The sequence below is a fragment of the Hypanus sabinus genome, chromosome 21 (genome assembly GCF_030144855.1).
Source record: "Hypanus sabinus isolate sHypSab1 chromosome 21, sHypSab1.hap1, whole genome shotgun sequence".
In the NCBI taxonomy this organism is placed as follows: domain Eukaryota; kingdom Metazoa; phylum Chordata; class Chondrichthyes; order Myliobatiformes; family Dasyatidae; genus Hypanus; species Hypanus sabinus.
Genome location: NC_082726.1, coordinates 26,188,629 through 26,212,540, shown reverse-complemented (window position 1 = coordinate 26,212,540; position 23,912 = coordinate 26,188,629). Strand labels below are relative to the sequence as shown.

The 23,912-nt window shown below is 37.7% G+C and overlaps 1 pseudogene; it reads left to right on the top strand.

Annotated features, from left to right (window-relative positions):
- Nucleotides 1-722: 722 nt before the first annotated feature.
- On the top strand, nucleotides 723-23,473 carry LOC132379253 (meiotic recombination protein REC114-like; annotated as a pseudogene).
- Nucleotides 23,474-23,912: the final 439 nt, after the last annotated feature.

The following is a 23,912-nucleotide window of genomic DNA, read 5'->3' as shown; positions in this document are numbered from 1 at the left end:
GGCAGAAAAATATATGCAGACAGAAGATCAATCATAATCTTGCTGAAGGGGCGCAGCAGGCTCAAAGTGCTAGATGGTAGCATGGTTGCTGTCTCCAAGGATGAAGGTTCAATCCTGACCTTGGATTCTGTCTGTGTGGAGTTTGCACATTCTCCCTGAGAGGATGCTCAGAACTGGTGTACACCTAAGGGCCAAATAGTCCCATTCTGAGTCCTATGCTTCTAATTCTTTTGTCCGTAGTAAAGCCAGCAGACAACTTTCTCGGAGCATTAAAAGAATAATCTTGAGTTCTGGAAATGTTCCCCATCTACTTATGTTTGCTCTTCAATAGAAAGCTGAGAGTGATGAAAAATTCTGCTCTAACAAATTGATACATATCTAAAGAGCAACAACTTGCACACTCCACCCCTCTGTACAAATCTGTATGAGATATTAGATCATAAGAGGAACAGCCGCCTCAAGGCCATTCCCTCAAGTCCAAAAGGATATCCAAGGAATTAGTGGCAGTGAGGGAGGAAGATGCCCATTGGGTAGATAACTCGAGTTTCGTAAACTGATTGGTCTAAAGTGATCCGCAAAAATCAGACCTTCCAGCAACAGAGCTCGTTGTAATTGGTCACTGGTGACATTACTTCAATTTAATTGGCGATTTTCCCCCACTGCTCATGGTTGATTGGTTCTTTTCTGAGCCTGTGCGTTGCTTTCCCTCTTGGCGCGGGCTAATGGTGGCACATCGTTCGACGACTGGAGCAGCCGGTGGTGGGGAGGCGCTGCCTAGCACCCAGTGGTCATTGAAGCGGTACGCGCGTTTCCTGGCATTGGGTGGAGTTCCAAACTACTGGAAGGTGAGAGAGGAATGTAGGAGAAAGGAGCACAGACACTGTGGGGGTTGGTGGTGCTGGGTGTCAGTGGTCGGGAATGGCTGGCTGACCTTTCGTGAATGGCAGCGAGGAGTTTGGGGCAGTATGCGGGCGACGGGGGTGGAAATGGGCGTCGATGGTGTGGGGCAGGGATGGCCTGGTGATGGTGATGGGTGACATTGGCTTGGTGCATAGGGTGTACGGGTGACGGTGATGATGGCTTGAGAAACAGTGGCCGGGTTACGGTGACGGGCAGCGATGGCCTGATGTATAGGGTGATTGGCTGACGGGCAGGTGAGGTTGAAGATGTGTTGCCCAGATGACTTTGGTGGGGTGGTGGGGGGGGGGAGAGAAGGGAGCGATGGAGTGGTGTGGTTTAGAGGGTTTCGTTAATAGTAGGATTGGAGTGTATTCACGGGTGGTAGTTCGTGGCTGGTTATTAGGAAAAAAACACACCGAGGGAATCATCGGGCTCTCCCTCCCCCTTCTTTGTGATACTGGGAGATTTACAGATGAAGGGCCCAAAGTATTGTTGAGGACCCCTCTCTACTATTGGTTTGACTCACTGCCATCTGAAAGGAGGTATAGAAGCATTTGGACTAGGACTGCCAGACTGGGTAACAGCTTCTTCCCTGAGGTTGTGAGACTGATGGATACGCTGTCATCACCGGGGTCTCATCATTACGACAATGAGCTAATAACTATATTGTTAACTGTTTACCTGTGCTGCACTTTACTACGTGTATTTTGAATTATTTTAGAAACATAGAAAACCTACCTCACAATACAGGACCTTCGGCCCACATAGTTGCGCCGAACATGTCCCTACCTTAGAAATTACTAGGCTCACCTATAGCTCTCTATTTTTCTAAGCCTTTTATTAATATTTAATATTTTATTAACATAATATTTTTGTTTATGTGCTGTGTGTGATGTACCATGGTCTGGAAGAATGTTTTGCTTGATCATATACTGTATATGTGAAGTTGGATGAGAGTGAACTCAGACTTGTTTCAGTTTATGATATGGGACTGGGAAGGTGGGTGGCTCTGAACTTTGCTAATTTGTATTCGTTTGTCCCCAGCTTTTGCTTCCAGTCTTATTTTAAGTGGAAGTAATTGTGGCAGAGATAATCTAGAATTTTGTTTGCAGAGATTTTGTGTTCTTGTTCCATTAAAATCTCCCATTTGCCTTAATTTGCAATGTACACCAGCCAGTTAAAAATACTCAGCTCATCAATGTTATAAGCATTTCAGTGTGCTGTAATGAGGACAGATGGCAAGTGTGCTTCTGACTGGTTTGAAAGTTCTGGGGAAATTTCAGGAAGTGGTTGTGAGATCTTTCTGGCATCTGATTGATGTGAGATGGTATGTTTTGCAGTGGGCAACTGATGGTGGAATTTGAAGGAATGTGATGTAGCAGGAAGCAGCAAGGTTTTCTCAGAAACATGGTGGAACATTTCCAGCCTCAGCTGGTGGTGTTGGAGTATTCTAATGCAGGCACTGGTAACATGTATGAAGCTACTGAAATGTTAGAGGACAGGTCTTTAATGGCTATATGAATATTTTAATATTAATATAAGTAATTAGATTTTGTCTTACTGTCAGCTTTTTGAATCCAATCCAGAAAAGGGGTTTCTCTCCTTGATTATTGTGTAGTCAGGACATTTCCTTATCTCTCAAGGTGGGACAACCTTGCTGGTAAGTATGGCTAAACAAATTTCAGATTTTTTTCACTTCTAGATGTCATTGATACATTGCATTTAAGATTCAATCAACTGCGTCTACACCAAGAAGGGATAATTAAGTGGGCAGTGGAAATTTATAACCTATGAAATAAAAATCTTGTTCACTTTTATAAATGTAACATGATTGGGAGACGTGCAGTTGAGAATTCAGAATAAAGTTGCCTAGACGCTTATTTTGTGTTCAAGAATGTACTTTGTTAATATTTATATCTAACCTGAAAATATACCAAAATAATGAGACAGGAGAGGACCTATTGTGATCTCCCAATATGTGGAACAAGCTTAGAAGAATGAAGAAACTAGCAAATGATAGTTTTACTCTTTTCCAGCCCTTTGCCATTTCCTTCCATCACAGTTTCTTGTATCTTTCAGAATTAATTTATTATTACTGTCTTATATATTATGAATTTTGTTTGCAGCAGCGGTGTAGTGCAAAGGTGGAAAATCACTATAATTACAAAATACATACAAAAGAGGAATGATGAAGTAGTCTTCATGGACTGTTCAAAAATCTGATGGCTATAAGGAATATGTTTCTGAATCATTGAGTGTGGGCCTTCAGGTTCCTTTATCTCCTCCCTGATGATGGTAATGAGAAGAGGGCATGTCCAGGCCAGTCAGTTTCCTTGGTGATAGATGCTGCTGCCTTAAGGCACCACTGCTTGAATACGTCGTTGATGGTGGGAAGGGTTGTGCCTATGATGGAGCTGGCTGAGTACAACTGTCTAGAGGTGCTAACCATCCTGAGCATTGGAGGCACAATACCAGTCTTCGGTGCAACCAGTGGGAATGCTGTCTACTATACATCTGCCAAAAGCCTTTGACATATGAAATCTCAAACTCTTAATGAAGTAGAGTCACTGGCATTTTTTTCTTAGTGATTGCATCAATGTGTTGGGCCAAGGATAGATCCTCAGATGTTGACATCCAGCAATTAAACTTGCTCACTCTTTCCTCTCTGACCCCTTCCCTCACCCCAGGATGACTGAAGTCCACAGTTAATTCTCACTGTCCCTCCTCACCTGCCAATCACACCACCTGAGCTGGATACAAACACCACATCCCTGCACTTGCTCCTCCCCTTCCCACCACATTTTTATACTGGCCATCTACCCTCTTTCTTTCCAGTTCTGATGAAGGGCCTTGACCCAAAACATTAACTGTCCATTTCCTTCCTTAGATGCTGACTGACCAGAGGAATTCCTCCACCATTTTGTTTGTTGCAGCGGATTTCTAGCATCGGCAGTCTATTGTTTCCAATCATTTTGAAGGGGATATGTGGACTAGTCCATGTCTACATTATATTTGATCCTTACAGAAAATGAAGAACTATCCTGGAAAGGAAAGAGTTATAAATTATGAAGACAAAAAGGGTACATTTGCTATATTTCATTGCAAGTAATTATGAATATTTGCAAAACAAATGAACATCACTCATCCAGTATAAAACAATACAACAATCAAGTGTAAAAACTTTGAGTATAAGACAATATTAATACATTTGAAAACTAGTATTTAAGGACTTTTTTGTATGTTATAGATGTTAGAAATGGTATTTCAACAGGCTACAGAGAATCTTGAAGAGCAACCTATAGGTCAACAGTACAGCATCTAAGGTGTTTGATGCTGCCTTACAAAGCAGTCATGACTAAATTACACTAGTCTGTCAGTTGTAGTTTGAATTCTTACCGCATAATTTGCTTTATCAGTGTCTGGTTGGAGTTGTTGCCAGCCTGTTTAGGAGAGTACTCCAAGTTCTTCTGTTCATATTTGTAAGTTTCCAACTTCGGTGTAGTGAGAGGAAAGAACCCTCTATATATTTTTAAGCAGAAACAAATACATACGTCAGATTCATAAACACCTTGAACAAGATTTGGCACTACTTAAGATATTCAGTCAATTGCAGTTCAAGCAGTCCCTGTGCTTCTCAGAAATCAGGTTTTAGATTTGTGTTGCCAGCTTAACATCATTGCATGAAGAAATTGCAGAAATCGTATTGGGAAGGGTTATTACATCCAGATACAGTTGATGAGTTCTCACTTGGGTGTTGAATACATTAGGTGCACGGTGCTATTTTGTATAAAGTGCACTATTGTGCTGAGTGGCAGTTGTTGCCAGAGAGCCCTATTCCATGCAGCACTTTTTCAAGCTGCATTTTCTCCAATACACTTTCAGCAATTTTCTCAACCTGCTTGCACATGGCCATTTTGTTTCACCAGGACTAGTCGCAATTAGGTCTCCAATAGCCTTGGTCTATCTTGGACCAGTGTACTGAGTTCTAGGGGATAAGATGAAAACCTTTGAGAACAAAGCAGCATTTGGCTTTGAGAATGTATCAGGGCACTCTGGTAAAACAGGTCATTAAGTTTATACTTTGCACAAAGGAAGATATCTCTGACTATAGAAGGTTAATCATCTCAGCCAAAGTCTTGGGATATCACTGTTAGAATTCACTGGGGCATTGTCCTTCATTGATGCCCTTTCTTCCATCATAGACTCACAAATGAGAAGTTTCACTGATTACAAAATTTCAGTTCCATTTGCAACTCCTCAGCAACCCCAATATCCTTTATTGTACACAAATAGACATAGATAATAGACATATGCAAAAAAGTGGTAAGTAATATATCTGGCAATTTTGTTAGTTGGGATTTGTCATCAATCAGTAGCATCACTCCATCGTTAATATGTAAGGGATGGCAAGTAGTTGCCTCCTGACATGTGTAAGACATTTCTACCATCTTCAAGGCACCAATCAGCAGTGATCTGAAATGCCCTCCACTTGCATGAAGGAGTGTTAGTCCACTAATTCCATCCAGGACAAAGCAAACTGTTCGATTTGCAGCCTATCAACCATCGTAAGTCTATGGTACCTGCACTACATACTGGCCACAGTGTGCACTATGTTCAAAATTTTCTACAGTTATGCATCTAGGTTCCTTAAAATGCACATCATAAATATGCAGCTTTTCCCTAAAAAGGACAAGTAGCAATTGCTTTGGAATGTCACCACCTGCAGGTATCCCTCCAAATTGTGCGTCATTCTGACTTGGAACTGCATATTGCCTTTTATTAAGTATTACTGGACTTGAATGCTGCAAAGGTCACTCCAATAATTTTCTTGATGTGCCTTCAAAAAGACTACAAATGTTCAAGAAGGTAACCCACCAGAACCTTTTCAAAGGCAACTGGGATGAGGGGAGCAATAAATACAGGCCTTGCTGGTATTGTCCAGATCCCAGAAATTAATGTTTTAAAAAGTGTGAAGACCGACTTCAATTGATAATAGAGCTTAAGCCTTAAACTATCAAGCACTCGGATATCATAATTTGCAGTCCACACACTAATCTCCAAGAGTAGTTGCAGTGATTAGAATGTACAGAATTTCCACCAACGATTGTGGATTTAACATCATTGACAATAAAGTTAATTCAGCTGCTCTAAATAATCCAAAAATGAAGTATGTGAGAAATAAATTGTTTGTTTTAAATCTTTATTCACTCAATTCCTGAAACTAAAGAGTAGGGGTTCCCAACCTGGGATCCATGGATCCCCTCAGTAAATGGTAAGGCTCTATGGCATACAAAAAGGTTGCTATAAAAGATGATTAAGTATATTCAAGGTCAGACAAATCTTTAGATTTTAATGAGAGGTCAGGAAAATGGAGTTAAGACATGGTCAGTTCAACGACAAATTATTGAACGGTTAGAAGGGCCATAAAATGTGTTTTTATTGTTCTTAGTTACTGGATCTTGTATGATTTGCATGCACATAAGTTGAAAATTTGTCACTTCAGGATCGGTCTTTTTTTCCCCCATGCGGTCTGAAAACTCTTTGTTTTTGAATATGCGTGTATGTACTGGGGGAAAATAGTCATTATCAGAATAAGCTGTATTCTGATTTAATATGCATTTATTCCTTATTTTTAATCAAAATAAGAATTGCCACAGCCTCATGGGCAACTTGAACTGGTTTCTGAAGCAGAATGCTTTTATATGTACTCGAGGTCTGTACTTGCTACTGCAACAGACTGATTCTTAGCACTGCTAATAATAATGGTAACAATAATGGAAATTTATTATTTCTGAAGTTTAAACCAGGGTATAATGTATGACACAAAGGCAGAGAGTGCTTGGAACAATCAGTAAGTCAAATAATTGATGTCATAGATCAAGGGCCCTTCATCAGAGCTGAAAAAGTGAGAAGATGGCCATGTTTCAAGTTGCAGAGAGACACTGTAAAGAAAAGGGAAAAAAAAAATGGTCTTTCACTTTTCAGTTCTGATGAAGGGTCCTTAACCCAAACGCTAACTCTGTTTCTCTAGTTGCTGTTGCTGCTTTGCCTGATGAATGCTCACAACATGTTTTGCTTTTTGATTTGTATTTCCAGCATCTGTGGTAGTTTGCTCCAATCACCACAAATGGAAATACCTCATAGCATAATAAATGTTGCTTTTAAATGGTAAACTGGGGCACTATTTTCTGTATTCTGAATGATAACCTAGCCGAAGGGTTTATTCTCAAGTTATCATTCACAACTAATTAAGGTTAATTATTAATTTTGCAAAGGCTAACTATTACTTGCTGGTGAATAAAAGTACTGCCTGTGGTGCACAAGAGACTGGCTGCTAATGAAAACTAGGCTATGCTTGAAGAGGTGAAAATGGTGGGAAAATTGGAGCTAAAGCATTAATTTTATTTGATCTATAATGCTATATGAGCTGTAACAAATAAGGTATGCTAAAATCTGCATTGCATTGTAGCATTTGCAATGTGTGCACCAGGTTAATCATTCAGGGTAAGTGCATCTTCTGATTTAGTTCAGGTGCCTGTCAAACAGTTAATGTTCTTGCGAAAAACATGAAGTCCCAGCTTCAACTTCAGATATTGTTCTGTGTTGAGAAATCCATGATCTGTCATGGCTAATAGCTTTTAAAGTAACTCCTAGGCACTTCCATTTTACTTCGTGTCAATATTAATGATTGTGTGTGATCTCAGTGGTCAGTTTTCCAAATCAATTTCTAATATATAATAAAACTTCCAAATGAACATAATAAATTACCTGTGCTTGTGTCCTCCAAAATATTTGGAAAAAAAAATCCTGGATATGATTTCTGTGGGAATTGTTTGGGAAGTCAGGAATCTTAGATAATGACAGTGAATGAATGTTGTCAACAAAAATTCCTTCAAAACTTTGGAATGCTGGTTATTTCCTGGGGATTTAGTGCCTTTCAAACTTGTTTTCTGAAGTATTATTTTATTTTTGTTTAGAGTCAGCATGATAATATGCCAATAAGCCCACGCCATGCAGTTACAAGCATATGACCAATTAACCAACTAACCCATAAGTCTTTAATGTGTGGAGGGAAGCTACAGACACAGAGAAAATCCACAGTCATGGGGAATGTGCAATCTCCTTACAGATAGCAGCACAATTAAACTCTATAATGGTGTCAACTAACGGCTGTACTACTGTGCCACATTAATTACTAATGCTGATTTTTTTTTTTGAGCACCTTGTCTACTTGAGGCCTTTACTTCTCGACTATTTCTAGGAGGTCTTCTGAATTTTCCTTGAAGAGTGATACAAAATATCTACGTCTAATTTTTCTGTCACCTTCTTATTCTCAATGTACCCTTACCCATCTCAGTTTGTCAGAGATCCACATTACCTTATAACAGTTTTAACCTTTTATCTACCGATGGAAGCTCTTACAGTCTGTTATGATTCTTGCTAGCCTCAGTCCATTGCTGAGTTTCAATTTTTTTTTCTAATCCGCTAGCTTACTTTCTCCAAAATCATATGCCATTATCATTGGTTTAATGCTTTCTTTAAATTCATTTGCTGAATACTTCATGATGGATTGTTTTTGCCTTAAAAGATGCATATTGATTGTAAGCTCTATCCATTGCATGTTTATTGGCATACTTTTTAAGGTTCTTAAATTTACCTGCTTGTGCCTCATGGTTTCATAGTTTGAGCCCCAAATTTCCCAATGAGCCAAATTGGTCTTAATTTTTATTTGTAATTCCTCCAATGACCAGTGTTCCCTAAAGGCCACTTGACAACTAAATCATCAATTAACCCCCTTTCTCACGTAACCAATACTAGACTTAAAATAAGTTCTTCCCTGTTGGATACTTCACACAGTAATGTAGATAACCATCTCTTATGTACTTCACAGATTCATCTTCAACACATTTGGTTTGACAAGTCAATATGCAGATTAAATCCCCCCCCCCCCCCCCCGGTTATTGTATTACTCTTATTACATGTGCCTCTAATTCGCTGGTTTATGCAATACCCTTCTTTCCCAGTACTGCTTGGGGGCCTACCACTGTCTAGCATGAGTTTTGCAAACTACATCAACTGCTTGATTTTTCTGAGCTATAATCTTATCTCTTGTTGACCTTTATATCATTCTATAATGTCAGAGCACTGACTGTCTTTTCCATTTTGCCTGTTTCTACTGTTGGATGAGTTGATTGGAATATTTATATCTTAGACATTTTGTTATAGCCACTAGATACTGCTTTTAATCAATCTATCTAGTCATGAATGTTGCATGCAATTCAGATAAGCTTTTGATATTATTTTCTTTTTACCATTTTGTGTCCCAATTCAAACTGTCAGACTTGGACTATTGTTGCCAAATTTGCAGACCTACTTAATGGATTTGTCGCTTCCCTTTAACTTACTAGGTTCACCTCTCTTGGATCATCTCCCCCATCTCCAATTTTTAGACTGGTGACATATTTAGTATTTAAATTCAATGATTTTGTAACCAGAGTTGTTTGAGTGAGATTGGTCCCACTGGAAGATGTACTGTCTCTAATGCTGGTACTCTCTGAATTGAAGCTGTTCTCTCACCCCCACAATCTTCTGAGTCATATTCAGTTCTTGGATATTTCCTCTGTCAATTTGCATGTGACTCTGGTAGTAATCCAGTGGTTATTACTGTTGTAGGTTTGCTTTATAATTTGAACTTTAATTCATATTTCTTCAGCAGAGACTTCTACTTTGTTTAATCTATGTCATTGGTCTCCATATGGTCCTTAACAATGGATCTTGCCCTTGCTTCAAGTTCAAATGAAGATCTTAGTTTGCCCTACTGACAAACTGAATGTGGCTACACAGCTGCTTTAAAATTTGATCCTGTTGGTTTTGCAGTTTAGTATATTTCTGCTACATTTATAGATATGTAAATCAGGTTTGGCAATATAGTTGAATAACAGTTCAACTTTTTCCATCAAGTCCTCAAAGGGAACGAATTTTGCCACTTTCTGCCACATTCATGAGAAGGTATCTATTGTCAAGTGTTTTCATATTAATGGAAGATTGTGAGAAAATCATTAACTCAGTATAAAAGATGGAACTTCAAAACCTATGGCTTTGTGTTCATGTGATAATTTAACATGCAAATGTTCAGTCTTAAAACTCTTAAAAGCCCATCTCTGACAATGTTTGCAAATGATATTTGGATCCTTAGCTGGTTCAATGCTGCTAACTAAGGGGAGTGGGAGGAAAAAGGGGCGGATAGGCAAGGGTAGTGGAGACACAGTTGCCTTTCCAAATTTGTTGGTAATTCATATTGAATGTCACAGAAAAAAAATTGAGTTAAGTTGTGTTCCATGGTAAAAGCCTGGTGGTGGTTACTTATCTAAATAACATTTTATCTAGTTGTTTTATAACAGGAAAATGATCTAAGGTGCAACACAAACATTATTGAAAAGAATTTGATGGCAGGTCACACGTAGGGATCTTCTAGGACAGAAGACTAAAGGTTTGTTCTAAGAAAGTTTTGAAACTAGTCTTAATGTAAAGAGGCAACATTTATGGAAGAAATTTTAGAACTTTACTTCAAAGCCTTTGCCAGCAATGTTGAGTACTTAAATTGTGGGGTGATCATGACATTAAAGTTTGTAGAGGGTTCTAGGCAGATAGAAGTTTTAGAAACATATCATGGAGGGAATAATATGAATGTTTTGCTGACACTGGTGATGTAACACAACATAAGAATTTGTTGCATGAAAGTGCCATCCGAGCCTGCTTTGCCATCTATCAAGATTTTGACTGATTTAGTTTAGCCTTACTTGTTTGCACATTTTCCCTATATCCCATGGCTCTTGTACTATCCAGAAATCTTATCAGTCTCTTGTTTTGATTGAACTTCCATATCCTCTTGGATAGTAGATTCCAAAGATTCAGCATGCTGTGATAGAAGAAATATCTACTTATACTCAATGGTTTGCTCCAAAATCTGAGATTCTGATGGCAGGGGAAACATCTTCCATGCTTTTACGACATAAGTCTTCATCTAAATGTTTGTACATTTCTACAAGATAACTCCTCATTCTTCAGAACTCCAAACAAGTCTGCTCAATCTTTCTTTATATGGCAAAGGCCATCCAAGAAAACAGACTGAATAATTTTTGATGCACCTCTTAACCAAACTTGTAATTAATACTTGAGATGTAGGTCTTGCAAATCTCCAGTACAATAATGGTAAGGCTACTTATGAACTTTAAGCTCCCATGTGCCTTCTTTGCCACTGTTAACTTTTAGCAAGATCTCCTGTTCCTCATGCAGTCAAGAGAGGTGTTCCTTTGTCTTTTCTAATCACTTGATATGGTAAAATCTGTGTTTCTAGAATAAGGAAAGATGTTATCCCTGGGTAGGGTTTGTTCTCCTTTCTGGATCATCAGTCCAGGTTTACTGATCAATTGCTATGTCATAATTGATCATATGATCAATTGCTACTTTGTCATATTTCTTTATGACATGGGAGGAATCTGTTCAACCCATTGAGTCTATGTCAGTTTCCAGAGTAACATTGTCAGTTCCATTCTTTCACTTAATGTCCTAATGCATATTCTCTCTCATCTTGCTTAATATCCTGCCCATTAGGGGTAATTTACTGTGGTCAATTAATCTGCTACCCTGAATGTCTTTGGAATGTGGGAAGAAAGCAGAGCACCTGGGGGAAATAAATGCAAGTACAAGGACAAAATTGCAAGCTCACGTAGGAAGCATGAGGATGCCTGCAGAAAAAAGAATCTCAGGGTTGTATGTGGCAAAATGTATGAAGTCTGATCTATTTTACTTTGAACTTCAGGTCACTGGAAATAAGAGACAGCTATACTGCTATAAATAACACTTGGCAAAACCTATTTTTAACCCATCATTGGAACTAATTGCTATTACTGATCACTGTTTGGAATATCACTGGGTGACAGCAATTTCTCTGACTAAATATTCCACATTCACATGAATTATACCAATATACTCAGACAAGGCTGCATTTACTTATGTGGAATAAAATTTTGGAAATGGAATTCAAAACCCACATACCCTCCATTGGACTTCTAACATAAGAATGAGCTTCCCTTCCATTGACCGCTTACACTTCCTACTTACTGCGTCAGGAAAGCAGCCAGCATATTGAAGACTTCTTCCACGCTGTCATTCTCTTTTCTTCACCCCCTCCCCCATTTCTGTCAGGTAGAAGATAAAAAAATCTTCAAAACATTCACCAACAAGCTCAAGAAGAGCTTCTATTCCACTGTTAAAAGGCTCTTGAATGGACCTTTTGTTTAAAAAAAAATGAGCTCCTAACCTCTCAATGTATCTCGTCATGGCCTTTGCACTTGTATTTGTCTTTGCACTACACTTTTTCAGTAAATAACACTATATTCTACATTCTCTTACTGCTTTTCATTTTGTACTATCACTATGTATTTGTGTTTGAAAGGATCTATGTGGATGGCATGTAAAACAAAGTTTTTTACTAAATGTCAGTACAGCGAATTCTATTTAATTGCGTCAATTTAATTCTATTTAATTGCTCAATTAAGTGGCTGTCCCAATTAGTCAAAGTTTCATGGGAATGGCTTAAAAGTTATTTTTAAAAAAAAGACAAACTGAGTAATAAATTATGTATTTAAACAAAAATTCCAACACTACCATTAGTTCTACAGTACTATAAAACTGCTTTAGCTCCTAATAGTTACTAACAGAGGAATTCATCCAGTATATGCAATGAGCAAAATCGGAGCACGTACCCAATGCAGATAATGGACTGCCTTCATACAATGCTATCAACGATTGCACCCTCCAAATCTTCATGTTCATTGCAATATTCAAGGTGGCTGATGTGTTCAAAATTTTGGTTGTGCCTTACTTGTTCAGAAATAGCTTCATTTTCACTCTTGACTGTTTCTGGCATCTCCACGCCCGAATGCCTGAAACTTCAGTGAGCAAAATAGTTCAAAATTGTCTTGCTGCTTATTTTGAGTCAACTATCTGACAAAAATTGCTGCTTTCTGAATGCAAAACACACACAACTGTAGCTATTTAAAAACTTAATCCTAAGGATGGTGGTGTGTCTAAAGGCCTCATAGATGCGTGCAACTGATGCTAGTTTAAAACTTGTTTGGCAGCAGTCTCCTGCCTCTATTAAGCAACATAGTGATCCAAATAAACAAAGGGAATCTAAGCAGCTGCCTGGATTAACTGATGAACTATTTAACTGAGATCGACTGTACATACAGGATTAACCAGGTATTGAATGGGTAAGTAATGGAGGGATATGGACCATGTGCAGACAGTTTAAGTTGACATCATGGTCAGCACAAATATTGTTCCTATGCTGTACAGTTCTTTATTTTCATGCAGTTAAGTGTCAGTCAACGGAGAGATGGTGGATATTTGGGAGAGAATAAAACAAGGCTTAAGGAAAATAAGAGAAGGAAGGGTTAATGGAGTCATAAGAGTACACTGCTGAATGGATCTGACGGGCTAGGGTGACTTTCTGTATAATGAGTAATGAAAGGTCCTGATTAACGGAAATAGCCTAATCAATCTTCCTGCTTTGGTGTAGATCAGTACTGAAAGAAAGGATAATGTGCCAGTAATATCCACATCTGTGGGTAAATAAAATATCAGATCACACTGCAAGCAGGTTTGGTTGCACAAACTGACTACCCTGCAGACTACCTTACATTTGAAGAATGGCTATTGTGAAATTGTCATTGTTATCCCTACCAATGTGTTAACATTTTTGTACAACATGGAAAAAGTTAGTTGTAGAAAATGTGTAAAAGTTGGTTTTTAAAGGTATCATTTTATCCTTCTCATTAAAGTAATACTTTTCTCTTAAGTAGTCTCTGCTCTGTGAAAGATGATTGTCAACTTTCTTAAAAGTATAGATTTGTAATTAGAGCAGGGGTAATTATTTCCTCTATCACTTATGATTTCTTTAAACTGCCTCTGTTACGTATGATCTAGATGGCAGTTAGATCGTTAAATAAATATTACTCAATTACTTTCACAGATAAATCAGTCTTTTGCTATCACACTCTGCTCTTTATAATGTGCTGTCTTTGAAAACAAGCTGCAGTAACAAAGCTGTACATTTAATATATCAAGAGGAGGAGTGTAGTGATGACGACTTGTGTGTCCATCTACTGCCCTCTGCTGTGTAGTGATGTATTGACATCAATAGCTTCTTTTCACCAAGTGCAAAACCTGAACAAGTCAGGGAAAGACTTGTACTTTCACACTTCAGGCATTTTCAAGTTATTAATCATCTTGGGCATGCCTAATTATTGAATTGTTTGCCTCAAATGTTGAGATGCTAAAGATAAGAGGCAATTGATGAGAAGAACAGGTACAAGCTGTTCCTATTGGTGGAATAATTCAGTATAAAACAAGAGCATAACCTTAACTTTGAATTGGACAATTTGAGAAAATATGTGCAAACAGTAGTGTAATCTAGGGCTTTCTTCCATAAAATGTGGATACATAAAATTTCCATTAACTCTGGTTAAGTATTGGTTATGGTGCAGATATATGAGGAACTGATGTATAGATCAGCCAAGATGTGATTCAGTCCCATTCTTTCAACCAGTGGTTAAAAACTGTCTATTTCATTTTCTCCTTGACAACCCGTGAAATACCCATCACATTTTATAACAGAAAGAGTGGAACGTCATGTATGCTCAGCAATTTCCCAGAGACCGCATTCTTACAATGACTAGATAATGTCTTTGGTAATATAGATAGAAGAGCAAATATTGACTAGAGCACCGGTGACAGTATTCCTAGTCTTATAATTATGCCTAGGATCTTTTTTATCCACTTGAGGAAAGATAATTTAGTGATTCAGCTGAAAGATAACACTTCCCTCAATGTTAGGATTTAAACTCCCACTCTTACTAATTCAGAGATGTATTATCTACTGTAGGACCTGCTAAAAGGAAGTTCACAACATTACATCAAAATATGAGGACTAAAGAACAATAATAAAGTAATAGTATACTAACAGCAGCTGCTGCATTCAGAAATGGGTTACCAGCTGGAATGATGGAGACAAAGCCCTGGAAGAGGTAAATATAGACAGCAATGGGTAACACTTGGCTTTTTGCAGCTGGATGAACTGAAATGGGTCAGTTGGTCTTCCTCAACTATAATTATCTTGTCATCTTTGATAAATTATAGTGGATAATTATTCTGCTACCATTGGTTGAAACTGTGCAAATGTAACAGGAAAAAGGGGTAACAAACTCATAAATGTAAATGAATGTGACTTGATATTCTGAGTAGAAGTGAGAGACAAATGAAACAGCACTTGGAAATAAATCTATAGATGGGATCTTTCATGTCTGTATGATGATGAAAAGAAACATTTTCATACTAACTTGAAAGTTTCTTCCCACGGCAGTTAATCTGACCAGCCATTTAGTTAATAACCGTCCTCTGCCATCTATCAATTAACCTCGTTACTGCTCTGTTTGTAAAGACTTAAAACTGCTTTTTATAATCCTATTTACCTTGTAAGTCACGCTGGTATTTATGCATACAGTATTTTATTCCATATCCATATTTTAACCTCTATCTTTATTTTTTGTAACTTTTTGCCTGCTGTTCCATGACTAATACACCTCAGCATATGCCTAATATGTGTAAATGTATATTGCAAATAATGTTGATACTTGGTGATTTTATTGAAGCACAATAGTCTGTAAGGATTGAGATGTTAATTTTAAGTATGCTATTTATGTAGGAGCCAGAGGTCTACACTCTGCAAAACTTTTTTCAGATTTCTTATGTCCTGAAAAATTGCATGGCTAAGAAACCATGTTATTAATAAAGTATAAATTTAAAAGAATTAATTAAAGATCTGAAATGGATGCAACCAGTGAGTGGCATGGTAGTGTAGAGATCAGCTTAATGCCGTAACAGCAGTGTTTTAACATAGTCTGTGCCGTGCACAGAAACTTTTTCCAGAATTCTGTTCTCAGATATGCACATGAGAAGCAAAATGAGGATCCAGTTGAGTTCTGCAGTGGGAAATCTGAGCTACTTTGCAAAGCCTACCTGTTAGAGGATCCTCTGTAGGTCACCTCTGTGCAAGCTAGAACACCTCAAACAAATGATCATTCTACTGACTGCAGCTGACTCTTGTATCCAGAGTGCAGTGGAGAAGTCCATTTATCTGCTTTATCAGTCCTTTCAAAATGATAGATGTATTGTGCAACCTGGTAGCACATTGATGTACAAAACATGTGACAGAATTCACAATTGCATCTTGAATGGTTGAAAACTTTCTTCACCCTTCTACTTTTGGAACTACAGTCATTCAAGTGACATTTGAGTGTTTCAGAAAAGATCCAGACAGGGATCTATGGCACTAATAAGTTTTTTTTGCATCTGCTATTGTCCATGTATTGAGACAGTCAGTGGTTCAATTGATAGATATCTGGTGTTTTTAATTAAATTTTTAGAAAATTACAAATAATAAATGTAATGAAAAAAAATGAAGAATAATATTGATCCTTCCCCCCTCCCCTTAACCCTCCCCCCTTAACCCTTATCTAAAGAAAGAAAAAAGAAAGAAAGAAGAAAAAAAAGATTGCCTGGATATCGGAGGATCCCCACATGCTCCATGGAGTTCAAAATAATTTTAATATTTATTTTTACTTTCCCCAATTACTTTATAATTTTATCTTCAAAGGACCTATATATTTAATCCCATCTTTTGTATGTATGGGAGCCAAATTTTCAAAAATATATTCATTTCTTAGATTATATGTAATTTTTTCAAGTGGAATACAACTATATATTTCATTATTCCAACAATCCATAGTTAAATATAAATCAGATTTCCAAGTAACTGCGATAACTTTTTTAGCTACTGCCAATGCAATTTTTATAAATTTTTTCTGATACTTATTCAATTTAAGTTTCGGTATTGTCCCTTCAATATCTCCTAATAAAAATAACATTGGAATATGTTGGAGTTGTACTCCAGTAATTTGTTCCAATAAAAGTCTTAAATTTATCCAAAATGGTTGAATTTTAAAACAAGACCAAGTAGAATGTAAAAAAGTACCAATTTCTTGATTACATCGAAAACATTGGTCAGACATATTTGAATTTAATCTATTTATTTTCTGTGGTGTTATATATAATTGATGTAAAAATTATATTGTATTAATCTTTTTTTGATGAAAAAAACCTGGCATGGATTAGAATAGAATCAGATAAGATAGGAAAAAACATACCAGAAGATTTTATATATAAATGGGAATCCAAATGGATAAGGGGGAAAAAAGAATCTCCTATATTAAGACATTTGATTGATTTATGGAATAAGGTAAATATGGATGAAGAGATAAAGAAATCTTTATTAGCAAAAAGAACTTTAATTCAAAAAAGGCTTATTCCTTTTACAATGGATAATAAGCTTTTACATAATTGGTTCCAAAAGGGGATTAAATATATAGGTGATTGTTTTGAAGGAGGTATATTGATGTCATTTGATCAATTAAAAAATAAATATAAAATATCAAACAACACTCTTTTCTGTTATTTTCAATAAAGACTTATTTACGAGAAAAGCTGGGTCAAACAATGTTGATGCCAAAACCTAGTGAAATAGAAATATTAATTCAAAAATGAAAAATTAAAAAAATTACATCTTGCATGTACAATTTGATTCAAAAATAGACAATTGAATCTGAAATTCATAAATCAAGACAAAAATGGGAATCTGATTTGAATGTTAAAATTGATGGAAAAAGTTGGTCAAGATTATGTTCTGATAGTATGATAAATACAATAAATGTTTGACTTAGATATCTGTTAAAATGAAATGGCAAAAAGGCACCATCATACTAATTTATTTTAATATATTGATTTAGAAGTTCAGTAGATTCCAGTTCATTCATCCATCAGTTAATCTTGGCAGCCACTTATTTGGGACAACTCTTCAAGAACAAAAACTTAATTGAAAAATAACTGGGATGTCCTTTGTTTATTTGGGGTACTATGCTGCTCAATTTAGCCAGGAGACTGTTGCTGAACGGTTTCTAACTAAAGTCAGAACAGTTTTTCAATAGTGACAATTGTGTGTGCTTGTGCTCAAAAAGAGTGTGACTTTTCTCACTGGAAGTTGGTGAGAAATGAGCAGTAAGACAATTTGGAACTGATTTGTGCACTGTGGTTTCAAGCATCCAGGCTTGGAGATGCCAGAAACAACCAGGAATGAAAATGAAATGACTTCAGTACTTCAAGTTGGGAACTGTGAAGAATTTGAAGATATCAACAATAATCTTAAATGTTGCAATAAAAATAAAGATTTGGAGGATGCAATTGTAAAATTGTATGAAGGCAGTCCAATATCTGCACTAAGTGTCTGTGCTAATTTTGCTAGCTTGCAGTCAATCTAAAGAACACTGCAGCATGTTAGTTACCCATCATATCTGCCGATGACAGTAAAACTTGTATGGAAGTGTTTTTAAAATGGAAAAGGTATTGCACTGAAACAGTTCCTATTCTCTCAACCTTGTACACCTGGGTCCAGTGGTACAAATGGTCATCACAAACTAGGATCTGTGCCTTACCATGCATTTCATTCTCCACGAAGTTTTGCAGAATCTCCTTCATGGCTGCTAGATCTCACTATTGATTTCATCCATCCTCTCTACTGGAGCTGACTTCACATGCTAGGACAGGCATGTCCCTATTTCAACAGGGTATGAGGTCACCAGCTACCCTCACCTGGTTTAATTTGCATGGCAAAACAGTCAACTGGGGTGTGGCTGCTGTTTCATGCAAACAGCTACTTGGAGCCACAGGTGGGAGCTGGATGTATGGTGGGGACCAAAGGTGATTGAGCTGTCCTAGGATAGACACTCAGACCCCTTCATGAGTGGTGCCACCTTCCCTTGACATGGCATATACATGGCAGTATATGCTGGATAAATTCCTCCATCGATAACTTAAAAATGCCACTGTTCCTTCAATGTTATCTTGTTACTCTTTTAATGTCCCTTTTGTATATTCACTCACTCTTGTAATTTATAACAAAAATCCGTTCAAAAATAACAGCAAAACTCCCATTAATGATTAAACCAATGTCACATGCAATCTGTTAGCATTTATTTCTTTATTTAGAAATCATGTGGATGAGTTTGCAATTTCTGTTGGTCTAAGGGCTTATAGCTAAAGTGTCACCTTTTCAAAGGTATGCACATTTACTAAGAGATCTCCACCCTTTCTAAATTGCACACTCTGGAATAAATCACTAGTATCAGCAGGAATAGTATGCTTAATAAAAGATTGGTAAACCTTTTGTGCTCTTGTTGCTTCTGTTTGTAAATGGGAATCTTGAAAGCTTTTATGAATAAATTCACTATGGCACAAAGTTTTATTCCTATCCCTCAGATGTTGATTCAATTGGGTTTCCTTTTGCAAATCTAAGTTTCGTGGTTATTGCATATTTATTAAAGTGAACTCTATAGTACTTGGTGAATTTGAATTCTGTTCTCTGGTTTTGCATTGCAGTATATTTCTGCAAATGAGTGTTAATCCTTGCTGGGCTGAGTGTGTTTAAACTTACTTCATATACTATACAATTGGTTGAGAACAGGAGACTTGTGTTCCTGGCCAGGATTGCATTCAAAGAAAGAGTTGAAATGTAATTCTGATTTACCATGTTACATGGTCCACCTGATGAGGCCTGCTTTTTTTCCAGGAAGGATTTTCTCTAATTGAAGCTCACAAGTGGTGGAAAGCAGTACGTAGAGCCGATTGTGTGCTCTTTGGATCTAAAGTGAAGGTAAGAAGTTGTAACTCTTTTTAGGACTAGAATATGTTCTACTTGTTAATTTTGGTTAATATCTCTCTGTAGATATCATCTTTTGGTGGAAAGGCTTGTGAGATCCTGAGGTCCAGAGAATGATGCACCCTGGAGCTCAGCTCCTGCATGGTGGTAAAATCAAGGGGGAGGTTCCAGACAAAGTGATCCAACCAGTACCTCAACAGTGAAGCTGATGGAAGATGGTGACAGATCATGATGGCAGTGAAGGTGGAAGAAGACTGCAGCAGTGAAGGGTTTCCAGTTGTCTTACATTCCGTGCCACTGGAACCTACCCAATCTGTCAAGAACCATGTAGTGGCTGCACATACATCAGACTACCCACATTAAACAAAGTCATGCACAAGCGTTCTCCATTAAGGGAATAACCCCTTTAGGGAACATCATACTCAACTCAAGCGATCACACCACTATTTTGCTTAATTACTATAATTTTCATTCACTGGTAAGATACTAAATTGTCTTCAGTGTAATGACAGTCAGAAGTGAGGCAGAGATGGTTTACACTTTGTGTATTCGTAATTACTTTAATATTGTCACACATACTGAGATGCAGTGAAAATTTTGTTTTGCATGCTGTCCAGACAAATCAATCCAAATGTAAGGACACTGAAGTAATATAAAAGCAAAAATCATAACAATGGAGAGCATAGTTACGATTACAGAGAAAATGCAATACAGGTTAACAAATATAGTGTATGGATCTTGAGGTAAATTATGAGATCAAGAATTCAAATTTGTTGTTGAAGAGTCTTGTAATAGCAGGATTAAAAACTGCCCTTGAGCTTGGTGGTATGAATTTTTAAGCTTTTGTATTTTCTGCCCATGGAAGGGGCCAGAAGAAAGAATGACTAGGTTGGGAGGTGGCATTGATTATATTAACTGCTTTTCCGAGGTGCAGGAGAAGCTGGTTTTCATGATTGTTTAAACTACATTCACAGCTCTCTGCAATTTCTCGTAGTCTCGGGCAGAACAGTTGTCATACCAAGTTTGTGATATATTAGGACAGGATGCTTTCCGTGGTGCATTGATAATAATTGGCGAGGGTCATCAGGGACACGCCAAATTTCCTTTGCTTTTAGGAAGTAGAAGTGCTTGTTTGCTTCTTTGACCATGGCATTTGCATAATTGGATAGGTGATATTTATGATTTTGAACTTGAAAGTTATAAATCAACTACATCACAGCACCATTGGTATAGACAGGAATATGTATTACTTCCCATTTCCCGAAGTCGGGGACCAACTCTTTTGGTTTTCCGCCATTGAGTGGAGGTTGTTATCATGACACAATACCACTAGGCTCTCAAGAATAAATTACAATCCAGTTTTTTTTTCCCTTCAATGGAAACATCCCAGTTTTTGAAATTCTCCCTCATAATCAACTTTCCCTTCCCAGTATAAGTTTATCAAAAATAACTGTTTGCAACATCTTTGTGCAGCTGACAAATAATATCAAGCTTCCATTTACATGGCAGAGAAATTAAAATCTTAAAGAGGAATTAAAGCAATTTGAGAGTTCATGCTGTGAAATCGTGCTGTGATATCTATGAATAGAAATTTACAAAAGATTGTCTTTCAGTCTATAAACCTTACAGATTCTAAATACATTTTGATTCTAAGAAGTTTTGACAGTTCATGTAGAGCAATTCAGAATTACTCTATTCACAAATTTGAAAATTGGAGAAAGTACATTTGTAGTCTGTTTCCTTTTCTCCTCATATAGAATGAAAGCCGTATGTTTCGAGTGCAGTTCAGTGGTGATTCACGTGAACAAGCTATGGAGCACTGCTCTAACTGTATGCAAAAACTACTTTGCTATATACATGTACAAAATCCTGAGGGAAATGATGTGAATCGAGCTCTATTGTTGAGCCAGCCAGCTAGTAACCAGTCTGAAAGTCTGGAGTTAGAGGTAAGATAACAGGGATAAAGTGACACCTATTACCCAGTTTGTTTTGATTTTATTGTAAAGTCCTAATCTGAGACCTGTTTAACAGTGTAATGTTGATATGCTATCAAAATATTCCTCATCTTTCCTCTCAATAATACGAATGTCTTGTACCTGTGAAATCTCATGCAGCACTGACAAGCAGCTTATCTGCAAGTGGTGTTACAGAATAGGCTGCATTAAAAGTTGCACAATGTGAGAAACATCACTATTTGTGGTGGTGTTAGTGAGCAAGCCCAGCTGTCATGTTGTTAAGCCTCTTAAACTGCACCTCAGCAGAAGTATGCCATTGCTGGATATCCTCTACAAGTATTTCTCATGAAAAGTGTACAACAGTGATGATGAAACCTGGAGGTTATTTCCACATATAGGCATTTTTTTCAGTGTATTTGTGGCTGAAATAATTAGTTATCTGCAAAACTGAAATTGGAGACACATGGAGACCTCTTCAATGACTAGAGTGAGATATGCCATAAAGGAAATTAGTTGTTATCGGAAACCAGCCATCACAGCACCAGAACATCACTGCAGGAATTCCTCGGAGATCAATAGCTGCTTCATTAAAGGCCTCCTGTCATAAGGTTAATTTTGGTCTGTTTGTTGACACTTTAACAGTTCTTGGCTCCATTTATGTGCCTTTGATATGTGCCTTTGATAATGAAGCAACCCATGTCACTGTACTCCAGGATCTGGTTAATATCCAGATTTTGGGTGAAAAGTAACAGGTATTTTTTGCAGCACACAAGTGACAAATAATGGTTAGCTTGAGCTGACTAATTATGCCCTAATATCACCTTGACAGGTTAAAAGTTAAATTGTATTTGATGTTCTTACTATAAAAACATTTTGATCAATTTTGCCATGTTAAGGATTCCAGAGAAATTGCTGCTGTTTGTGGTTCAATCAAAGGTAGAAAATGTGGCCAGGTTTTTTTCCTTCAACTGTCTGCCAGCAGCAACAATTCAAACATGAGTAGAGTTTGGGGCAGCACAGTTTAGCAACAATATTCAAATTTTCTTTGAGCAATGTTGAGAAAATCTAGATAGAGGATACCAATTTAACACATTAAATGACAGATGTCATTCAGAGAGTAAATGGTCTGTTGCTACTTCCATAGACCTCTGTGCGTTATCCCTTTTCCTCCAATTTTTTTCCTCCAGATTGGATTGGAAGATTTGTTTTTGATATATTGGAAGGCTGTGGGTTTTAAACATGGCCCAGGCTGCCACAAAATCTACCCTGCAATTCTTGCCAAGCTGCGCCACATTTCAGGTGGTGCTATCTTTAAGCTGAATTAGACTAAAGCTTTGCCTTCACTTTTATGTGGATACAAATAACCCATGGTGCTATTTTGAAGAAAAGTTCTGTGGTTCTTTCCATGAGGCAGCGCGGTACGGCAGCAGCAGTCTTTCAGACCTAGTGTTACTTTAATTTTCTAATTTAAGTTTGATGCACAATTTTTGATTAGGGCACATGGATAACAGAGTGACTATCTACCATTGCCAGATACTACTACAATACAGAGATCGCCCAAAAACAAACCTTCACAAAGATCTGCTGGTTGAATTACACGACCTTGGCTTGCTGAGGGGAACGGGCCTACATTCCTTGGACTCTTCTGATACTGGTAGTTGGAGATGGAGATGTCGCAAGCAATGTAAGAGTGAGCAGAAGCGAGGCGAAGCGAGGCTAGGGTCCGTGACAGGCAAAAAGCGAACCCTAGCCAGCCAGCTCTCCCGTCCATTCTGCTGTCCAATGTCCGCCCCCGGACAATAAATTGGACTACATCCGACTCCCAACAAAATACTCGGTGGGAGTACAGAGTCTGTTGTGCATACATCTTTACAGAGACATGGTTCACTGATGGAATTTTGGATGCTGCTATTCAGCTGGACAGGTTCACCTTGTTTCGAGCAGACAGCGATGCAGCTCTCTCTGGTAAGACTTGCAGTGGTGGTGCGTGTATTTACATCAACACGGAATGGTGTAAGAACTCTGTGCTGGTTTCCAGATACTGCTCATTGCAAGTGGAGTTTGTGGCTGTTAGATGCAGACCATTTTATTTGCCACGGGAATTTACCTCTGTTTATATATTCGGTGTCTACATTTCCCCTAGCGCTAATGCTGAGGAGGCGCTCTGTGAACTGTACAGAGCTATTAGCGAAATGCAGAACGCACACCCTGATGAACTGTTT